Source organism: Corvus brachyrhynchos, unplaced genomic scaffold, assembly GCF_000691975.1.
Source record: "Corvus brachyrhynchos isolate BGI_N302 unplaced genomic scaffold, ASM69197v1 scaffold370, whole genome shotgun sequence".
NCBI classification, from domain to species: domain Eukaryota; kingdom Metazoa; phylum Chordata; class Aves; order Passeriformes; family Corvidae; genus Corvus; species Corvus brachyrhynchos.
In genome coordinates, this window is record NW_008235977.1 from 2,384,952 (window position 1) to 2,408,473 (window position 23,522).

The window sequence follows — 23,522 nt, forward strand, 5'->3', positions numbered from 1 at the left end:
AGGATGGAGCAAGGAAAGCGGGTGAGGGATCCAGCGCTGTTATTAACTCACAGTTTCAACGACTGCGTCGGTGTTACCTGGGGGAATTTGTTCCTGTTTTGGCAGATTCTTTCCAAATACCTCCAAGCTTCAGATAACTCCTTTTCCTTTGCACAAGCAGCAGAGATGCTGAGTGCTACAGGCTTAGTCCTGTCAGGCAAATTGCCCACAACTACAACAATTCTTGCTAAAGTCAGGGCTGGAGATCTTGACCCAAAGCTACAGCCCATTTCTCTCTTGCTAGTGAGGATGGAGACCTGCCCTACTTGCCAGCTACGGATTTCCTTGCTAATTAGAAACAATATCTAATGCAATTTAAATCTGACATTGGGGTGGTGTCACCAGACATAGAGACATTCCTCAGTACATTAGAAGGAGGAGTTGGGTGAGTCAGAGAAGAAATTAGCCTGCTTTAATTTAGGGCTGGGTATGCACGCTGCACCAAGAGCTCGGTATGCTCAGAGTCAAATAGATCAAATGCAGCAATTTATTGCCAAGATGAAGGATTTAAGCACAGCGCATATGTGTTTATGTTTTACATCTCTAACCTTGCCTCTGTTGTGCATACTTTAAAATTGCATCAGTGAGAAGAGGATGAGTAAGGCTATCTTCAGGTATAAAATGGAGGGCTCAGGAAATTTAAAAGACAGAAAAAATGAAAAATATGAGGAGTCCTTCTACCACTCAAGGAATTTTTCAGGGACTTCCTGCTATTTGATGCAATATAGATTTCTACAATACATTGTTAGGAGAATGTCATAAAACATAGATTAATGATTGCATTTTCATCCTTTTGATGTGCCATTTAATGAGGTGTATTCCCTTTCATACTTGACATCAAAAAGACAACTCCTGGAATTCCTCACATCAAATGAATTTTTGTGTTAACAGGTATAATCATCTAGGCAGGAGAATGCTGCTTTTATATCCACTGTTTTGCAGCTGATTTGATATAGACAGTCTAGTACTAGTGTTTAGTCACTAGAGTAATTGAAAATGTATGTGCAAGTTCTGCAGTTGAGCCCACTCTGCTTCCCAACCCCAAATGAAAGGGAGCAAGATCTCCCTATCTGTAAGTTAGATTAAGGTTGCAATTTAAAGAAATTCTAAGCATGTCCAGCATACTTTTACTTTACAGAATTTGTAGCTTCCATTTTAATCAATATTCTCCTCTTTAAAGGGTCCTACTTTTAACAGTTCCAGCTTTTATGATTGTGTCTATAAAGTGAATACAATTATTCTGAAAGCACTTGGCAAAAAACTTGTTAGGTGGTATGTTGAAAAGATGTCCAGCTTTTCATAACAGTGGATTTGCTTCTGCGGGTAACTATGACTTTTACAAAACAATCACACCACAGGTATCTCGAACAAGTTTGGGCTTGCAGAAAAAACTAACTCCTAGAAAGACCAATACAGTAACTGGCTCTGCTGTTGAAATGGTTTCATTTCACTTGAAAACCATGAGCATATTGGTTTTTCAGTTCAGACAAGTTTTACAAGTTTTATCACTGATTGTGCCCTTGTAGTAGTCCAGACACCTATCAATGTTGGGAGAACATGGAGAAACCTCCTTCCTTCAAAGTATTTGTTCCCATTACCTTCAAGCAGTTTTTTAGCTGTTGGCTGGCTACAAGTGCAAGGTTTGATTTTTTACACAACGTACCTGTGGTTCTGTCTGGTCAGGCTCTCACCCATCCAGGCACTGTCTTGGACTTGTTGCCAAGTTTGTGCCATGACAATTTTATTCCCTGCCATTTCTCAGGGCTTCAATAAGGTTTGAACCAGCATCCCAGTAGATAGCAGTGTTGCCTAAAAGTGTTGGGAATTTGTATGAAGAAAGCTTTCTACTATATATTCCTAAAACTTATGCTATACCTTGAGACTATTCATTCAAACACAATATGGGCAAATTGCAGGATGTCTCCCAAAATATAAGCTGTAACAAATATGGATTTCGACATTCATTCCTACACATTTCTGCATTTAATCAACTCGTTCTTCTCTATGCCACCCAGTCATTTAGTGCTTAAATTCTAAAGACATTTTACAAGACCTGTGGAATTATTTTTTAAAATATAATGAGAGAGAAAGCTCTGTTTTGTTTCAGGAAAAAACAAATTCAAATAATGATCTCTAGTCTCTTTATAATGATTGGATATGGAAAAGCTGGTTTTAAATTCTGTTTCTCATCTCCAGCAGCAGGCTCAGCCAAAGGAACACAGGAGAATTCTTTACAGTGTTTTGCAGATACATCATTTTTCTGAACTAAGGTGAAGGTTGGTTTGCATAGAGCTGCATGCAAGTGAATAAGCACAGCCAGTAGTACTGCTATGCAATTTGTTCTTCTGTTTTTTCCAGGAGAGAGCACAAGTGCTTTTCTTTTTTTAAACAAATATTGGGATTATATTACTACATGCCTATTTGTCACTGACTAATTGCTCATCTCTGACCATAGCTTCAGGTTCTAAATTTAACTACTGCTTTCCCAAACTGGTAATAGGAAGGGGTTATATGGCCAAAAAATGTCTCATATCTATTTATGAGCAAACCATGCTCAGAAATAAGGTCAAGAATTGTTTACTTGCTTTGGTAAATGTTCCCCAATTTTCTTAAGTTTAATATCAACAAGTCCTCTTCCCATAATAATGTACTTTTTATAAATATATATCTTATATGCATATATCTATACATCTATATATAAATTTAATATATGAAATCCTGTAATGTTGCACTGAGAACTAATGCTATCTACAGTGTTTGAAGATTTGAGCTACAAGTCCATTCTTCCCACAGACCTTAGACTGACAGGTGGCTTTGAAAGAGTTTTTAAATATATCTTTGGAGATTTAGAAATAGTTTTGTACCAGAAGGCAAATATAAAGTAGCTTTTTCTGTGAAGCTTATCTTTCGATTGGCAATAAATAGTGTATGGCTCAGGGATTTTTGATCTAGTTTGGCCTATCCATTCTGTTATACCTGAATGGATTGCTTTAATATACTATTGAGATGAGCTCCCACTCTGGAAGGTCATTAAATGGTAATGAATCAGCAGCTTTTCTTATCCTGAACTGAAGCCCAGCAGCTCTCTGAGACTGCAGTGCCATCACCAGGGGTCAGTGGGGAGAGGCTGGGGAAAGCATTTCAGGTGAGGGACTGTGACCTGTGAGCATGGGCAGCCAGGAAACCTTCCCTTTATCAGCCATGCCACGTCTTTATCACACAATAGACTGCAAGCCATAGCTTTTTCCTGTGACTTTCTAATGCTGACTTCATTGAGAAGGGTGACATTTAAAGTCTCATATTTTTGTCTTTAATTTTGTTTGAGATACTCTTCTCCCTCCCACCCCCTCAAAGTTTTTTGTATTTTTTAACAAGCACCCTATATGAATACTGTCTGAGGTAAAGGTGACTTAACAGAGAAACAGAGTTTTGGTTTGTCTGTTTGTTTGTTTTTCCTGAAGGATTATATCATATAACCATCATAAAGAACAACCAAATATGATTGTTCTAGGCCATATATAATGACCTTTAATTGAAAATTTTGTGTACCCCACGTCACCCTTTCTAAGCATAAATGGATACTTAGTGAATAAGATGTCTGACTTGAACTGAAATGAAAATTAAGGTGAATCTTGGTGAGCCAGGACCCTGTATTATATACTGATTGAAGTTTTTCATTATTTGATGTAGGTAAAATAGCTTTTATTTCAGGATAAATATTTATCCTGAAAAAAAATAAAATTACCTCTTTCTTTATTCTTCTGGGTAATATGTGTCCTGAAGAAGACAGTCTGTGGTGTTAAGAAATGCCAGCTAATAGATGGCATAGAAGACTGAAGGTGAATTAAATGTGAATTTCTTTTACACAGAACTCTTCAAATGCTGGCAGTAACACAATCATTCTGATAAATAAGCCAAAGAGTAATTACTGAGCACTGGGATGGTTAGCTACCACCTGCAGGCATAATTCTACAAGACAAATGCACATGGACTTTGACAACAGATAAGATGACTGATTTCCTACACAGCAGAAAACTCTCCCCTCCTTACTGCTTTACAATAACATTACTTGTTTGATTATTATCATTCATCTTTTGCATTATATAGAAAAGGAGTTCTAGTGGAGGTAAAATACCTTAGAAATGACCCACTCTTTCTTTTTTATAAGTAAAAGCTATTTGTCCTTATACTATGCTCTCATACAAAATTCTTTCAGTCTGAGAGATGGGCCACATTCCAGCTGAGACATAGGGCTCACTTTCAAGTCCAAAGGAAGTTTCTGTGGGTGATCTATCTTATTACAAGACAGAAACTGAGCTGGCTGCTGACGTCTCACCAAAGCTGAAATTCATCAGGTTTCTTCCATTCTGAGTTAAGCCACTGTATCTGATTTACAAAATAGGCTGGAGAAAAAAAAAATCATGTTTGGCTTGTTCAGATACCACCTATAAATATAGTTAATTTTATACAAGTTAAGCATGGTTGTAAGGTGCCAGGAAAGTACATGATGCATAAAGCAGGCCTTCCAGAAAATAATTCTACAGTAAATTGTATTTTTGCTTATAATGAAGCTATATATAAACTACACAATGAGGCAAGTCATGCCCATATCGAACTGTTGAGTAGCGTGCCAAACCTGCGATTATTACTTCATTTTTCTTGATTCCCTTATTTCCCACATAATTCTCTTGTTTTCCACTTTAAAAATGTTATTTTCTATACAAAGCTCATGAAGGTCAAGAAAGGTTTTACTACCAGTATATACTGCAAATAGACTGAATTCATTGTCTTGTCCTTTCAGTCTTACAGAGTAACAGCAGGATCAAGTTTACATGATCCACAGATGTTTCCCAGGGCACCCATTAGAGACTTGGTGTGATAAGCAGGTAGAGTCTGCATTTTAACTTCTGCTTCCTCTCTGGTGGTGGTAAGTTTTAAAAAACTTCAATATGGGGATTATTACCTAACCTAAGGAGGTGAATGCATTGACATTCTCCATTTCCATTCTGTCTCACTGCATGAGAATGAATGAGGTCTTGAGAAAGTGTCACTGGAGAGGGGGGGCACTGCAGCCACTTAGCAGCTATTCCTGGTAAGCTCTGTGCATCCTGGCAGATACAAGTGTGGTTTTCATAATGCCATGTGCCTGTTTACCTAACAAAGATTAAAGGCACATTTTAACAGACATTTGCTTTCTAAACTTGCTTATTAAAAGGAAACAATGACTTTTTTTTTCCCAGGTGATATTTTAATATAATGGGAATCATCACAGTGAGCTATCACTTTCTGAGCAGGTGCTTAGCATCATTACCCTGTATTAGGAAATGTAAAGACATGATATATAAAAATGAATCTCTGGCGTCACGTACTTTCTACTAAATGAAAAATAATTCCCCTCCTGTCAGTGAAGCTTAACCAACATTAAATTAGTGCAAATGAAGTCAGAATCAGGCCTAGAGATTATTCTATATATTGAAGAAGAGATAGTGAAGTGTTTTACCTGTCATTTACTTAATTTTTTGTTTCCCCAAACTACTCATATTGGCATAAAGTACACTGAATATATTTTAAATATAAATACCAATTTACAAACCTGAGTACACTTCATCTGTGTAAGCCATGAGTTAGAACTTTCTTTCAGCGCTAGGACTGTCATTAGCAAGGTATTTAAAGGAAAAATTATTATAGGATTACTGAAGAAAACAGTAGCAAAATATGCACAGCTAGAAGACCCTTCATTAAGGAAACATTGTGCAACAGCAACATATACTGACACCCCCAGCTAATTGTTGTTAGAGCAATGTGCATGATGGAAGGATATTCTCTATGTAACACTGTAAATCCAAACCCAAACTATTTTCTTGCTAAATTTCCTTCAAAGACAATAACTGCTAAAATAATTTTGATGTAAAAACCAATCATACAGTATTATACTCTTAGATTTGGTCTAAGTCTCAGTGTGTCTGTATGAATGTTCTTGATTATTGCTTGCTTGAATATAAATTTCTATTAAACACAAGGACATAGCTGGCACACAAAGTTCACATTTATAAATAGTTTCTTATTCCCACAAGCTCTAACAATCCTTGGAAAAACTTTGGCCTCAAACTACTAGCCATGCAATTAATTGTTTTTCTGTGGTGATTGGAAGCCTCAACACATTTTGCTGTTTTTTAATCAGAAACTGTTTCCAAATTAAGGATTCTTGCTCAGAATTTGTGCCTGAACTTTGTGCTTTCCAAGAAATTAATCTTAATAGGAAACAATCAAGTAAATGTATATGTGCTCCAAAATCCACGTAGTTTAGGAACTATGGAGATTTTTCATGTGAAAAGCTGCATCTCAAATTAATTTGACACATTGAAATGTTTCCCACCACTCTCCCTGTCCAGAACTGCTTGGGCAAGATGGTGTAGACAGAACAACATTTCTCTTAAAATGAGGTTTTGACTGCATAGATACCAGGATGGCCTCACACAAGGCTGTTTTTATCTTTTACTCTGGTGACAAGGTGCTAGTCCGATCACTGTAATTAGGGATTCAACACATTCTAATATTGGAAAGCAAACAGCATTCTTAGTGCAAACCTTTACTTGGGGAAAAAAAAAGAAACAAACCACTCTAAGCTATAATTCTCAGAAGTCTTTGGGAGAACATTTTAAAGCTGGCAGAGCAGAGATAAATGCAAAGAAAAAAAACCACTTTGAAAGTATGTTTTGAGCAAAACATTTCAAAGTTCTACCAATAGAAAACCAATAAAGACTTCCATTACCACATTACTTCACAGTTGTAAATCTATGCATATAATTTTTCTTAAAAAACACTCAACCTCCTCTGGGGAGTCACCACCCGAGCAGTCTCAACAGCAGCCATCTGGGAGTTCAAGAGTTTGGGTGACAAATAAAGGAAACCCTGCAGATGCTGACTCACTTCACACAAAGGTAAAGATGACCTGAGCAAGGTCCTGCCTTGAAATAAAATGAGGAAAGTCACAGAAATGGGCTGAGACAGGTTCTGTGTGACAGCTGATAGAACAAAGTTAACTATCTCCTGGGTTTTAAGCCATTGGTGAAAGGAAGAACATCCAGCAAAATATCTGTACCTCTTGCCAATCAGAATTGAGAAGATTCAGATATCTGAAAATATGAGAAAACAAGTCTAAAGAACAATCTGCAAGGTGAGTGCAGAGCAGACACTGACTTTTGGATAAAGAAGGTCAAGTCCCATTTGTCCTCAAATGCTGCATGGCCCTGTGCAATGGCAAGATCTTACAAGGAGATCAGTCAGCAACACAGAAGCTACTAATTTGGGAAATTATAAATATTGCCAAAAGCATTGCCAGAGAGCATTTATTTTTCATATGTTCCCACAACTGATAGGGTTATCTCCTCCAAGCCTACTTTCACAGTTATGCACCATGACATTCAAGAATAGTAGAAGAAAAGCATCATCCTTCACACAAGAATTTGGATTCTTCTAACTGCTCTCACAGTAAAACTTCATACAAGTTAAAAAGGCATCATGTAAGTTGAAACCATATCAGCCAAGAATTCATTCTGTTTTCTTAGAGAAATGATGGATTCAAAAGAACTAGTTCAGCTAGGGTATAAATTGGGTGTTTTGGAATCTTTGAAGTGATAATCTATAAGCATCAGAAAATACAGGCTTCCTCTAAAAAACAGTAGGATCACAACAATACTAATGGTTTGGGGACTTCTGAAGGGGAAAAAACCCCTGGATTCTGGAGATGAGTGTAATTTCTGCATGCATTATCCAGAGACGCTCTATCTTAGGAAAACGTCTTTGCAAAAGCAAAATGAAGTTAGGATTTTTCCAGGGCAGTTTAGAAGTGCTTGGAGCTACTACTTCCATTAGCACACAAAAGCTGAAAAAATAAAAGCAGGTGGTATAGTAAAATATTTTGTGGATCAGATAGCTGTTAGCATTGGACAGGTGCACTTGGTGCTGCTTTCCAAACCCAGTTGTATGCACATGGTCCTGAATGCTGCAAAACACAGAATCCCAGAATGGCCTGGGTTGGAAGGGACCTTAAAGGACATCTAATTCCAACCCTCCAGCCATGGGCAGGGATGCCACCCTCCAGACCACATTACTCAGGGCCCCATCTGACCTGGCCTTGAACAAATCTCTCTGTGTATTCACAGGTTCCTCTCTCTTCAACATGAAGGGAGAGCAAGGCACAAATCTTAGTTTCATGGATCTTAGGTGTCACAATATTGAGGGCAACATCTCAAAAATCCCACTGAGACAGATTTCAGTTCCTGATTTCCCCAAGGTGAAGACACACTGCATCTAGGGTATTTATTGAGACTTTTTGCCTCAGGGTAGGATTTAGTATGATCGCTTTAAGATGAAGGCAGCTGCATAAAGGTAAATTTCCTCCCAGATTTAGAACTAGCTTGATGACGGGAATTATTGATTACTGATGAAATGCTAATACCATGCTAAATGTAATTTATTCAAGAGGTAGCCATGCTGTTAATGAACAGAAACATTACTATGCCTGAAACTTACAGGATGATGTAAAAAGTAAAGCTCATGGTCAAGGTGGTTTTACAAGGCATTTGAAGATATTTTTTAGTCAAAATAGTAGATGAAAATTCTGGGCTTCCATTTTAAACACTGTATTGTTCCAAATTCTTTATTTGGTTGGGACACAGGAAAGAAGTAGCATCACAAGTGGGCTGTTTACTGATCAGCCTGGTGTGGGGCCATCCACAGAGCCTGGGGCCGGGTTGGGGTCCACTCCCTGGGTTTGCACCAGAGAGCTCTGGGATGGGATTCGGAGCCCAAGTCCTGGGACATGAGCTGTGTAGGGGATTTAGTCAGTCTTGAAAGGGAGAGAAAAGCAGCTGACTTGCTGACAATGTGGTTTTTAGGGGAAATGTGTAGTTTTGTGAGAACTACAAAACAGTCAAATGGAGCTCTGAAAGGTCAAGGAACTTGAGGCAGCAAAGTCAACCCTTCTCTGTGGCACTAAAACTTAGCATGGAAATTTTTGCAGATGACTTTTACCTTTCTGAAAATAGAACCTGATAATGAAACTGTGGACTAGAATTTAATGATCCCAGTGTGAAAGGGCACCTATAAAATGATTTCTCCTTTTGTTGGTTGCTTCTAACCAACAGTTTAGAAAAACATAAACAATTTAGAGCAACAAAAGGCTTTTTTTTTTTCCCTGGCCTGAATGCAGTAATTGCTACATTTATTTTATGATTCTCTTTTTGGAGAAAATAAAATAAAATTGATGATGAGCAGAGCAGAGGGCATGTGGAGCCAAACAAGATAAGTGACAGATGGTCACTGAATGACCACACAAAGTCATAACATCAGAGATCCTGGAAAGGACTCTGGTCCAGGCAATGAGTAACATGGCATAGTTTCCTAAACTTAAATAGGTACTTTTGAAACATAACTCTAAAATCACCCTGAAGTATTTTTAAAACTCCTCAATATTGTGCCTGTAGGGGGAAGCTATTTTTTGTGTGTTGGCAGTGATTTCAAGAGTGAATTTTAGCAAGCTCAGCTGAGTTCCCTCACTGCACAGTATATAGTAATGTTCATTATGATTCTATCAAATATCATCCATTTTGTGCAGAATTAAATTTGTTCTAATTTTGAAATGAATTCAAACTCCTAATACCCAGGTGTGTCCTGGAATCAGATTTTTCTTGGTAATTACTCCACGACTCCTTGATGGTTAAATTTTTAAATTTTGTACAAAACTCTCATTGCATTTTGCATTACTTATTTTTTTATGGAAAATATTTAACAGAGCAACAAATGGGTCCTCTAGTCTATCTTTTTTGTTAGAGGCCAAGGAACCACAACAATGGCCCACAAAGATTCCCCAAGCTCGCTCAGTGCTTTGCTCCTGAAGAAGCAGAATACCTTTCCAATCTCCAGGGCTGAAGCTCTGGAGAGTTTTGAGTGTTAAAAGTTTCTAATCTTTTATTCTGCTTCACTTATCTGGCAATACATATTCATGAGGAAGGTCATTATAGCAGCACCCAGTAGTGTGGCTCCAGTTTCGAGCAGCGGCACTCAGCGCTCAACAGCCAAACACACAGAAGAGCTTTGCAGAGCTGAGCACCACAGCAGCCAGGAGAAAGCAATATTCTGAAACCTAATGAAACCAAAAAAGTTTTCACCTGCATTATTGGGCTACCAGGGGGAAAAGAGCTGTCAAACTTATTTGTGTCTGTCTTCCTAGGGATTTTATAAAGGCATTTTGCCTTGAGAGTGCTCTGGCATACCTGTATTTTTCAAGTGCCAGAGGAGTGCTGCACAGGGCAAGTGGGGACAGTGGGACAAATGTCATGGATTCAAAGAGCCTGGTCACCAAATTTCAGAGAAGAGGGGGCTGTAAAACAGTGCAAGGATCACGTTTGTTCTTCTACAGCGGTGGCCTGTGACCACTCCAGACACTGGTGATAATACCAAAAAACTTTTGGTGTAAGACAAACTAGCAACTAAATGATACTTGAGTAACAATTAGATACAGAACTGAGATTTTAGAGGAAGCTCCTGGGGACTCCCTCACACCACCTGAGATTGAAGGAACTTTGCATGTACGGGGGTCACCCCAATGCTGTCCACTGGCCCCAAATGCAAGCACATACAAATGCAACATTACAGCATCCCTCCTGTAAATAGCACTTCTCAAATACCCAAGACCCCAACACTACTTTTCAGTTCACTGCCTCACATCAGTCTATTTGTTCTCTCAGTGCAGTATAAAACAATTTTTCAAGGGATTTATAGTTTCATGATAGTAAAACTGTATGCAGATTAAAGACTAATATATGCTAGATAAAGTGTTTCTAGCATTCGAATAGGCATATTTGTTCATACTCCAATTAAGCATTTAATTCAAATTACTGTATCATTACTGTATCAATATCTACACATTTCAAGGTATATAACTGTAGGTGTGTTTGGATGCCTGGGTGGCAGTAAATGTATAACCAGTGTATTTCAATACCACAAACTGAATAATAATTTCTTATCACCTGTTTTGCCCAAGCATTAGTTTGACTCATGAGACGCAAGCACCTGTGAATGTATGAGAGTCAAAGAATAACACAGAGAGACAAAGGAGAGCATTCCTATCCCCCAGCACGGAGGAGGAAGGCCATTTCCTCCCATTCTCACATATTTCTACCTCAACAGGAGGAACATATAATGCTAATGCTGGAGGCTGCAATGCATTTTCCTGCAGGTGGCTACAGAAGCAAATGAAAAGGGAAAAAAATTGCAGGGACTCCCTTGTATGCAGTCTGGGGCTACTAGGGTGTGACTAGAGATCCCATTCCCACTGCCTTTCTAGGACCTGGCAGCTTCTGGAGGAATCCTGCCTCATGCTGGTATCTCATTTTGGGATGGCGGATCAGGTCTGGGTCCTGAGTGTTTTTTCCTTTCTTTATTGTCAGCTTTTATCTTCTTTGCTCTGTGGGATTGGCTGCCTCTGCACTGCAGTCAGGGTCCCCCACCTTTGTATTTCAGTGATTACAGGGTAAGATTTTATTGTATACGTATCACTGCTGTGGTCCTGGACAGAGTTTCTGTACCTTCCCTCACTTCTCTGTATTCTGCCTATAATATTGCTCTGAAAGATTGTTTCTTCTCCTCTGAACATCACCTTCCCTGCTCTTGACTGTGCCAAGTGATTGTGCCTGACACATCTACCCTTGGCCTCCCAACCCCTCCCCAGGCAATGGCCAGCTCACTGCAGGGTCACCTGAAGTGCATCTGGAGCATCCCTATCAGCCTTGTGGCAACTTGATTTTAAGTGTTTTGGAAGGAAGAAGTGATTTTCCACAGCTAAGATAGCTTTTATCAGAATATTCTTAATATTAAACCATGCCATTCAACGAGTTAAAACTACCACCCTCTAGAGACTATTCAAAATTCAGTAACCTTGGCAACAAAATAAAAAGCAATTCTGATTTGTTTAAAATGATGAAAATACACCCTTACATATGTGAACATATTGTTAACAGATTAGTTTAGGTTGTTCTTATTTTCCTAATTGTATGGCTTAATCCTACATTTCCTCCTCTTGCTTCCTTAAACATTCCAGTATTAGAAAATACCACATTTTATTCATATAAAATTTGTCCTACATCACAGAACATCACCTGATCAGGAAAAAAAACCAAACACATCTCTCTGAAACAGAGTCAGAAAATGGTGCAGAGCCTACAGACATTCTTATCAACTGACTATAAACAGAAGATAACAGTATGCACTCAGGTGATCTTTCAAGGCAAGCTAAGTAGTCACTCATTATTATTTTCATATCTTATCTTTTGAAGAGTCTCTAAACTTGCTCTGTCCCATGAAGAAGTATGCATTTCAGGGTAGGAATTGAAACAGGAACATTCCCTTCAAAGCTGAAGCCTTGTATAGCTCCAGAAGATGAGCTGTGCACTAGGAGACAAGTTGGTGAGTTTGGACAGTGCTGCTAAACATGGAAATATCTGGGACTAACAGGAAAAGGTTGGGTGGCTGTGTGCCCCAGCAGCCAGCACCACTGAGGTCACTGGTGCACTTCACCTCCACAGGGTTTCACAACTGAATTTGGCTGCCTGAGATTTTGTATTTGCTCTTGCAAATTATACTGAAGTATTACCCTCAATCACTTACGAGGCTCGAGGCAGTAAGTTCAGGCCATCTAACAGCAAACTGCTAAAAGTGCTGTATGTTTTCTTTTGCTAAGTTTGTGAAATAATTTGTTTCCCCAAGCTAGTGATAATATGGATTTGGAGCACAGCTTTCCCAGATTTATTTAATAAAAGGTTACCATTTTTCTTCTAGCAGAAACAATCAGAGAAAAGAAAGCTATTCTCCTCCACACAATGGAAAGCAGGATTATAGAATAAGCGCAAGGGAGATAAGAAAGGTGAATCAATTTAAATGACCTTTACTCAAGCTTCATTGAAAGAAATGAATAAGAGGATTTATCTACCAGAAAATAAAGCAGAAATAAGAAAATAATGACTAAACAGCAAACTAAAGGGAAAATTCTAATTATATTGAAAGAGATTTGCCAGGGTTCCTTAGTTTAAAATTAAAAACAGCTTAGACTATGTTAAAACATGTATAGATTAAAACTGAGCAAACATAATAAACCCACTTGGACAGCTAAGCTAGGAGTAGGACAGAATACAGTGCTTGCAGCTGAGAAAGGGCTTTGCCTATTTGCACCATTAACCTTCTAAAATTTAGTCGTCCTGCCTTATGGATCAACTGTTCTAGAGATTAATTGGCTTGCTAATACCATAAAATCCTATTATTTTGATTTCTCACATAGGACAGGAGCCTAAATAGTCCACTGCAAAGCTAGGAAAAAAAGCATATAAGTGGAATTCTAATGGTGCCACAAGCAATAGCTGTGGGGCTCAAGGCCCAGAGTGTCAGCTAAGCCCTACCCTGGTGTACGGGGTCCTCATCCTGACATTGGCCTGGCTGTGCCAAGCAGAGGCACTCCTGGGACAAGTGTCAAGTGTGCAAATCCCTGCTCTCTGGAGCTGGTGGGTGCCAGAGAGCACCAACACCCCAGCAGCTCCTGGAGCCCACCCAGGACCTTTGCTGCCCCCAGTCAGCTCAACACTGCTGCTGAGCACCCTGAACAGCATCTGCCTTCCACAGAACCTTCTGTGGGGCTTTTTTTCCCCATAAATATTTTCTCATATTTGGAAAAAAACACCTTAAATTAGCAAACTGCATATGCAGTTCTTCTGGTGCCTTTTTTGTTTGCTTAGCTCAAACCTTAAATCTTTGCTTCCTTTTGATATAACAATCAACCAACTAAAACCATTAATTACATGGTGATAAATTTCTTTCAGTGCACAGATACCAGGGTAATAGGTTTAAGCAAAGTCATGGAATTTGGCAGCTTTCCTTTCCTAGCAAGATTATGTCAGTTGCTCCTAAATCCATTGATCCAGTGAGACAGTAATTAGTTAATTTAATGAGAATCAAAGGATTTTAGCCTGCAGAATTTACAGTACTAACAAGACAGGTTATTTTTGGAAACTATTTCCAATAAAAACACTTCAATCAGCCAAAAAGAGTATTGTCTCTTGATTTAAAAAATGGAGAATCATTTATCGCTATCACCACAGGGTTAGGCTAATGCTGGAAAATATCCTGTGCTTACACTGGTGTTAGCTACAGTTAGAGTGCCTGTTTTGTTTTAAGAACATTAATAAGAATCGTCTTTGTGAACATCTTCTTAGGGTGCAGCCATGTGCATGGATGGTTCTGCTTCTTCTCGTTAATTATTTTCCCCCAGTGAGGAGATTTCCGCTGGTGCCTGATTGCTGTGGCTGCCAGAGAGCTGCCAGGGGCAATACAGTGGGCAGGGGAAACAAGGCTCAACTGCAAAAGGCAGATTTGCTTCTCAGCGAGATACGCCCAAGAAATACTGGTTTCAGCTGAGGGGCTCCATACAAGCCAAACATGCAGGAAAACTGTGCTGAACTTGCACCATCCTGGAGACTGCCTTTGCCATATCTGTAAAGCACAATTAATTGTTCTAACGAGACATCCCAAGCCTGGCATTTAATTTAACTCTGCAGAGGCGCAGCACTTCTGTTGTTAACACAAACAAGCAAAGAAACCAAAACCATTCTGCAAAAGAGCAAACCAAATAAAGCCAACCAGGAGCCAACTAAAGGAAAAATGCAGCCCATGAGCCTCTATTCATTCACCTGTGCTATGCAGGCACAAGTGTAAAAGCATCTGAGGCAGACAGACAGCTGGACATACCCCACATCCCCCCATTCCCTCACACTCCTCCCAGATTTTGGCTGTGCAAGGGACTGCTGGTAAACAAATATTTTCTGTGGAGAAGTGTCTTCTGCAGCTGCAAGAAGTCAGGGGTAAGGTGGTCTCCACAAAGTGTGAACTACTGGAAATGCATACCTTTGCTTTTGTTAGACCATGCTTGCAGCACATGAGCTGTGCACAAAGGTGCTGTGGAAACTGGAGTTATCACTCATCTCTGGAACTGGCTCTAATTTTGGCTTTCACCACAAACTTCACGGCTTCTTTCATGGGTGATTTTGCTTATTCTCCAGCACCTGTGTTGCAAACAGCCTGAGCACTTCAGATGGCTCTAAGAAAGAAAAGCGAAGATGAGAAATGTTTTGTGGCAAATATTATATTTATATATTATACACCTATATGTTATATATATAGGTGTATATATATTATATAATATTTATACCAAATATATTTTTGTGGCAAATATATATTTAGAGGGGCATAAGTTCCTGAGGTGTTGATTTAAAAGCATCTTCAGTTTCCAGTCACCTCCAGAATCACTGCATAATGTCCCCATCACGGAACTAGTAAGTCAGTTTACACATAAATATAACAACTTTTTCTCTTGTATTTCTCTTTGCTTACATAAAACAGACATTTGAGTATAAAAATATTGTGATTAAATTGGGGGATTAGTTGGGTACTTAAACACTTCCCCTACCAGAAAAATAAGAACTATTTAACCAAAAGAGTCAATGTCTTCTCTGAGGATGCTTTAAAAGATTATTTAAATCTTATAAATATTTAAAGACCTACATAGAAGTTAATGGATTTTTAAAGAAAAACAAAACAACATGTTCATGAGCAACACCATCTTATCTTCCACTAAACCAATTAAATAAAAGAGTAAATCCTATGTTGTGACTGTATTTTGAAAATTACCTTGGTTGAACTAGATTGCATCTCTGTTGAGATGCAGTCAGGATTTTGCTCGAAATAACACAGATGTATTTCAGCTTAAACAGGTAAAGCTCCTCCTACAGGAACATCATATGGCCTTAAAGAATCAATGTGAGGATGCAGTTTTCCCATCTGTCCCTTTCTTTGCTGCAAATAGCAGGCCCTGGCCAGTATCTGATTCCCATGCTCATTTTACATGCCTGAAGACCAGACCTTCATGGTTTAAAAGAGTAGTCATAATGTTTCTGAAGGGCTTAAAAGAGGAACTAAATCTGATTAACTTTGTAAATAAAACTACTCAGTGCAATCACTTGTTTCTCCCTGATGGTAGTTACTGAGTACACTGAATATTTAAAAGTTCGTTTTTACACAGATCCTTGGGCATTTGAAGGTGAGCACAAATGCAAGCCTGTGGAGTGCTGATTGGTTAGATGGGGGCTCACATGGTGTATCTTGGTCACCTGTGAGGAAAGCTCCCCAGTTTCTACAAAATCTCAGCTTTGACAGAAGGAAAATAAATACAAACACCTCCCACTTTTATCATTCAAACACACCTATTTCATTACTGTTCTCTGTGATAAATGAGCATTTTCCACTGGGTAATTAAGCTTGATTATGAAGACAAAAACATCATTTGCACATATTTTTAAGACAAAATAGTAGTCTGTTTTCATTTATTCAGCACAAAGCTGGTGTGCACCATGTCTAAGTGAGAGGAGAGAAAAGGCCTTGTTACCATTACCCTTGAATCTGTAGAAAGTTTAAAATAATGTGAATGATGTGGGGTTTTTTTGGTTTTTTTTAATGCTCTGCTTTATTCTCACTGAACGCATTGACAAATGTTAAGATGAAACCTCAGCTGAAGGAGATTCTGAAGAAATACTGGCACCCTAGCAACACTGTTACTATGCACAAGGAGTACATAAAACCTTATTCCCCTAAACCAACATGTTTGAGAAGAGAATAAAATTTTATTTTCTTTTTAAATAAAGATAAGGTGCTTGCAAACGTTCCACGTACCTCTAAATACAGTGTAAGCACAATTTGAATAGAGGTAGGATTCATAATATAGACTCGGAACGACGACTGTGGTACTGAGGCAGATAACTAGTGGAACCAGAGATACAGATCTTTTCTGTGAAAGGCATGTTTCCAGCACTATGAATTGGGAGAAACAGAGCATTTGATTTTGATTCCAGAGAAATAAAGAGGACAATAGCATCCACAAAGGGGAGCTGCTATAATAAGGGAGGGCACATGGATGGGGAAGGCTTTTGGCGGCCTAGTTATCGCCCAGGAGAGGCCTAGGCCTGCACAGAGAGGTGTTCCACAAAAGGCAGTCCTGCAAGAAAGCACAGTGAATAGGAGCGGAAAATGAATCTTTTCACTGGCCAGATGAAGGATGCACTCAGAACAATGCGCCTCCAGGAATAAATCCTCTTTCTCCTCTCTCAGCAGCTTACTTAGGAACCAGAGCCCACAGAGTATTAATGATTGCAGTGAGCTAATGAATACGTGCTGCATTGGTTCAGCTTATGAAGCATCCAGCAATTTTTTAAAACAATGATTTATTCTCCAAACTCGTGCTAAGGAAGAACCATATCACTATACACCTCTAAGGAAATTCTTTGAATGTGTTGCTTTTAGTGATTGCATATTTTCTCTTTATTGACCAAAGTATTTGTGAGTGTGTGTACAGCGCAGTACAGCTCTCACCATGCTTGTGAAAACAATTTCACTATGATGCATAGGGTTGTATCCTTATACATTTGTTCACCGGAAAAAAGGGGGTTCTTTCTCTTCCAGCAGCACAAATGCACACAAAAAGCAGACTGGGCTGCTGAGAACTTAACTAAGGGTCATCCATGTTGATACCCTGGGAAGAGAGACCCAAGCTCTGTTGCACTCCATCACTGTGAACCTGGCAGGGCACTGGCACTGACCAGCTGTAGTGCACAGTGAGTCATTTTGATCTTTGGAAATGGCTATTTTGCACCCATATTTCCCATGGAAACAGAGGTCTGAGTCCCAAATAGGTGTACTGTAGAGGCCCAGCACTGCTGCCATCACCACCTGGCAGGGACACGTACCCAACAGGTTCACCGGCTTCTGCCACATCCTGGCAGAAAGAATATGAACAAGCCTTAGGAAAAATGTGGGATTTTTTTTCCTCTAAAAAACCACCTTTTCCAGCAGCAGGCTTTGCAGCTTGTTTTACTTTTCCAGTTGAGCAGACCCAGTGTAGATGCAGCCTACGGTACTGCTTTTCATTTTGTACACCCACATTCTCAAGTCTCTCTCATTGTTCGTGCTTTCGACAGAGGTTACCAATTATACTGCGTCTTACATGGCAACTGTTTACAGGAAAATTACATTGTTTACATATTTTTCCTACAGTTAACAAATTATCTTAAATGTCAAGTTGCTTGATACAGAAATAACAGAGCCTACTGTACATTTTAAAGCACTACAATTGTTGGTAAATTGCACTCAGCACAGAATTATAGACATTTAAACATCATTCGGAAGGAAAATACTTTCCCAAGGGATTCATCTGACATAATAAACTATGAAAATGAAGGCTTAACCATTTATAAATGTCAGCAGAACAAAACCACCCCATCTTTTGAGCACAATTAGTCACGTGCAGTTAACTGTTTAACACTTGCACTGTATATTGATCTCTTATTGCTTTCATGAAATTAATTTGATAGCTGTTCATTTATCATTAATTGTGCTGTGAGCTTCAGAGGGGATTGAGAGCACGAAGGAGGCTGTCTCACAGACTGGACCCAGCAGTTTTTGGCATAACGAGTAACATGTGAGCCACTTCTATCATTCTGCATGTAAGAACCATCCATAACCATCGTGCTTGTCCTCACCACTGTCTTCTGTGTCACTCTGGCAGCACTTTTTATCAGCTAGGGCCATTAGGCATTTAAAAAATCAGTGTTTTCTGTTTTCATACAGAGGTGTTGCCAGTCAGGGGCTGTGGCTGGCTTACAGGTGCAGTTCAGGGCAGCAATGAGCCAGCACCTGCTCCTCTGCTCAGCCACTGCTGCATGGTAGGAGCATTAGTACAGCAAGTCCACCTCAGCTCCACAGGCAGGTTGGTGAATCCCAACAGCTTTAGATAATACCCACCACCCCAGGAAGTTGTTGGTGGTACACGTGTTTCACTGACCAGTGCCTTTTCTCCTCAAGGTTGATTCCCTGCCTTGAAGATGTTGTGACCCATCTGGAAACCTGCCACACTACATGGGTGTATGTATGGTTGCCACTTCCCCTCACTCTCCTAATAGTCTTCCATAAAAAAATTCAGCTCTAGTGGGTAAAAGTGCCTCATTTCAATGCCCTTGTTTTCCTCCTGGAGTCCCCTTTGCTCACATAATATACATGAGATGAGCTGGTCTCCTGCCTCCATGCCTATCACTTTGCTTTCTGACACTGCACTGCTGTGTTTCAGCAGATGGAGAGTATGGTCTCTTCCATAAAATAACAACTTGCTGGTACTTAGTACTTCTGATATAAATCCTTGTTGTTTCCAGAGTTACAATGATAAATCATAAATGTTTGCTCTGTCTTAGCAATGAGTATCAGTCTAATGTTTCAGAAGAGCCTCATTAGTGCTCTTGCCTGTATTCACCCTACTTAAATGGAGTAGCAAACGGGATAGACAATTCACACAAAGTTGCTCTAGTAAGCCATAACCCATCCTTGTATCACACTTCAGTGGTGTTTTTCTATGCTTTTCCAGCAGCAGATCATCAGCCACTGCAGAAGGAGCTTTATTATTAATTATGATGATAATGTAGTGTGATTTCCACTTGCTTCATACATATTACATATTTCAGATAGATAATAAGAAGTGTAAATACCTGAAGAAAAGGCATAATAGGTTATAATACCTAGACAGGGATTCCAGAAAGAAAGAAAAATACAGATGTTGAGAAATATTTTGAGGAAATCTTAGCCAGTCTTAACAAAACCAACTGCAGAAACAGGAATTAGAACAGCCCCAAGAAGCATGTCATTTCCAAGTATTTCTTTTCAACTAACTCGTGGTTTAGAAGATGAGCATCCTATGTAGACTGGCATTAAAAATGAGATTAAATTGGAGAAGGGAAAGGAGAAAGGAGGAAAAATGTTCAAAAAGAGGGAAAGGTGAAAGAGATGCAGGCATTAGAAGCAGTAAATTGTCACTCAAGTGACAGTGACAAGACCATGACAGGTAAATAGAAGGATTTTTTTCCCCAACAACAGAACCATTTCAAGAATATTTCAGTGTGTCTTCTTATTTACATTAATATCTATTTGATCATTACAGGCTATGAAAAATGACAGTAACAATTTTCTTCAGCTACAAGGACAGTCAGTGCTTATGAAGGAAGATTGGTCTACAGCAGCCCCAAGTCCACAAATAGCTGATGACAATTGGCCAGTCCCAGTCAAGCCTCTGCTCTCCATGTGTCCCAGTTCTACAAGCTGAAGATTGTATTTGTTATAGCTTCTTTTCTCTGAGCTTTTTATATGGGATACCAGCTCATATATCAGATCACATTTTGTTATCTTTTATGGTAATGCTTGGGCCATATATCATATTTTCTAGTAAGTCTTAGCTTTGCCAGCCCAGCAGACTATCATAATGTTACCTTTCAAAATACTGCTCTCAGCAGTGGATACACAGGGCTGCATCTTTCACGTGGGTTTTTTGTAGTTTATCAAAATGAAACATGACAACTACTGTAAATGATATTCCCATTTAGTGCTTAATGATACATCTGCTTCCTATCATCCACAAATTCTGATGGTTTGCTAAACAGATATTTTGTTTAGTGACATCTTCAGCCTATCAGCAATGGAAGCTGATGAGTTGGGATTATGAGCTAAAATAGCTCAGTTATTACAACAACAACAACAAAACTTACAAATACTGGATTTAACACCACGCTGACTTCCAGAAAAAAAGATTAGCTTTAAAATTTGAGCACTGCTATTGTTTTCCAATCTAAGGGAAAAAAAAATGGTGCTCTGCCAACAATAACTTGACACAGAAGCAACCACTGTTGGACACATTCAGAATTTCATGGGATTTGAGGGGCAATAGAGCATAGAAAAACTTGTTGTTGCAGCCCCAATCTGTGCCCTGTTCCACAGTTTCTGGGCTGGTACCACTCTCTGCTGTCCAATGGGCAGCAGGGCTCAGCACCCAACATTTAGGCAATCACTTTCCAAGGACTTTTGACTGGCAGAACATGAAACTTACAGTAGACCTAAAGCAAGGTGTAATTTTTGTAAGTTAAGCTGTAAAAAAAAAGTTAAATGCAGTTTATTAATTTCTGTCTAAATTAACTTTATATTTATTCCTTCTGTTTCCCTCTTAGACTCTACAATTTTTCAAAGACATTTTCTGAACTTTGATAGAATCAGTGGAAGTCTCAGTGGTGTAAATTAGCTCTTACCTCCACTGAGACAATAACCTGAAGGAGTTAAATATACACAGTTTTATTGTCAGGCGTACTCAGTAAAAAACCCACAGTTATCTTGTAATTGGTATCCTGACCGTATGTCCAGAAAAAAGAAAAAATCTCGTTTCATCACTGGCTTTTGGCCAGGCTGGTGTGTGGGAAGTGGGCACTGCCTCCTTTCTCCATTCCACTCACTCTGGAGGTCATCCTAGGGAGCAGGTGGCTCTCTGGCCATCACTCACAAGCCTCACTCACACACCTCTCTGACAATGCATTAAGCTGTTACAGGCTGACCATGATCCTGATCATCCCGGGGACACGGCCTTATCAAAATAAAGTCAACTTCTGAATGACACTCCAAATATTAAGATATCTGAGGTGCTACAGGAAGAAGGCAGAAGGTTTACTTAATGTGAGCCTTTCAGCTGAATTTCCAACCACTGCCATCCTGATGTCTGGTTAAAGGAAGGAGACAAATCATTATTTTTTATCTTACCTGTCACTCAGTCCATTTCCTCCTTAGAAAGCTGACAGCTCAAGAGTCACACCCTTAGAACAATGTTTTGGCACCTGTTCCAAGAGAGAAAATACCAATGCATTGTTTTGAAAGATACTTTGACATTTCATGAGAAATTTACGGTGTTTTAAATATTACTTCTTCTAAGTCAAAACTCTACAGCCACTTGAGAAGACCAAATCTACGCCCTTGCCCAAAGTCTCTAGCTCTGCTAAGTTCTCTTTCTGCCAGGATGATCTCTTCTTTCCTGACACCCCAGGAAGGCTGGGAATGAGGCAGTTGTGATGAGTGCAGGTGTTTCTACACATCCTTCCCTAGACTGGGGACTGAAAGCTGGATCCTGTCTCCCATCACACCCAGGCCACCAAAATGATGCCCATTTCCCTGTGCCGTGGCTGCCTTTGTCTCCAAAGTGACACTGGCGCTTTAGCTGTCACCTGAAGGTCATGCCTCAGCCCTCTGCCTCCTGACACGACTCCAGCCCCACTGCTGTGTGCCAGGGCACAGAGATGCTGCTTGGAGCTAAATCACCATGCTAACATTGCATTTGCCTTCATTTTCCACTTGCTGTTCTCCAAATTGATTTTACTTCTCTCCCTCCAGTTCAGCTGTCAAATGAAGAAAAAAAGTAATAAAAACATCCATTACCTCAGACATGTCCCACGTAACTCTAGTTCTTCACTGCATTCTCAGACCCATCCTGGAATTGCATGCAAACCTCTGTTGTTATTAATGGAAATTCACAGGGACAAAAATCTCCAACTCAGCAGAAGAAGTTACATTAAAAAGAGTTTGTCCATGTAAAGCTCTTGATGAAAGGAAAATGTGACAGCCAAATTGCCTTCTCTCATCTGTGTTCCTCCTTGGCCTGGCACAGACTCCACAAGGTGAATGGAAGGGCTCCCGTTGATGTCAGCAGGCTAGGGATCCAGTTCTTGATGTCCATGCTTTGAGGGACAAGAGAGTAGAGAGCACCTTTGTACTGCCTCTGTCTAGGTAATTTTAATTGTGGCAGTGGAGTGAAACAGCACCTGTACCTGAAGGATAGAAAAGGAAATGTTAAAAAGGGGTTGTAAAGTGCTGCAAGACAGGGGGAACTGCCTGTCAGTGAAAATAATGAGGAGTCTAGGAGGTGTGTTTGGAGTGTTTTTTAGAGAATGTTTAAAGAGCTGCTGCCTCTTCTCTGTGTAAGTGTGGTGTTGATTTTAGTTAATGTGTACAGTGGACATGTATGTTCTTCCTTACTGAGCTGGAGATACCTGTTGCTCTCCAGCTCTCCTCCCTGGCCAGCAGCTTCTGCTGAACACAGCTCCCAACCTCTCTGTTCCCAAGAGCAGGACCTAATCACCACCTATCTGCATCTATATGCAGGGCAATTTCCCCCTTTCAGGCTCCCATGGGAATTGCCCCCACATACATTATCTGCAAGACCAGCCTGAACATGCTGCATATCCCTGACAATATAGGGAGCACATGCCTAGAGAGGATTAGCAAGGGCTTCATGCCACAGGGAGCTGCAGCTCCTGCAATTTTCCCTCAGGACCGGAGATCCAGTCTATCCTGCTGCTTGATCCTTAAAATAACCTCTATATTTTCCTGCTTGCAGGACTAGTTTGATTTTCTGAAGATTAAATTCTCTCTACATTAATGACGAAGGAAATCCACTTTCTTGCAAGAAGTTTCTTTAACATTTCCCTCAGCTGCAAACAAATGTAAGCTTTGAGAAGCTGTCTTTTAGCAGGAAT

The 23,522-nt window shown here is 39.7% G+C and overlaps 1 long non-coding RNA gene across 1 annotated transcript in view; it reads right to left on the reverse strand.

Annotated features, from left to right (window-relative positions):
- LOC108445307 overlaps positions 1–23,522 on the reverse strand; it is a 62,153-nt gene that overhangs the window by 13,373 nt on the left and 25,258 nt on the right. Inside the window, exons 3-5 of the long non-coding RNA XR_001860128.1 lie at positions 22,426–22,814; positions 21,757–21,830; positions 14,992–15,184 (exon numbers count right to left, since the gene is read on the reverse strand). This is a non-coding gene — a long non-coding RNA (uncharacterized LOC108445307). The remainder of the gene's footprint in view (positions 1–14,991; positions 15,185–21,756; positions 21,831–22,425; positions 22,815–23,522) is intronic.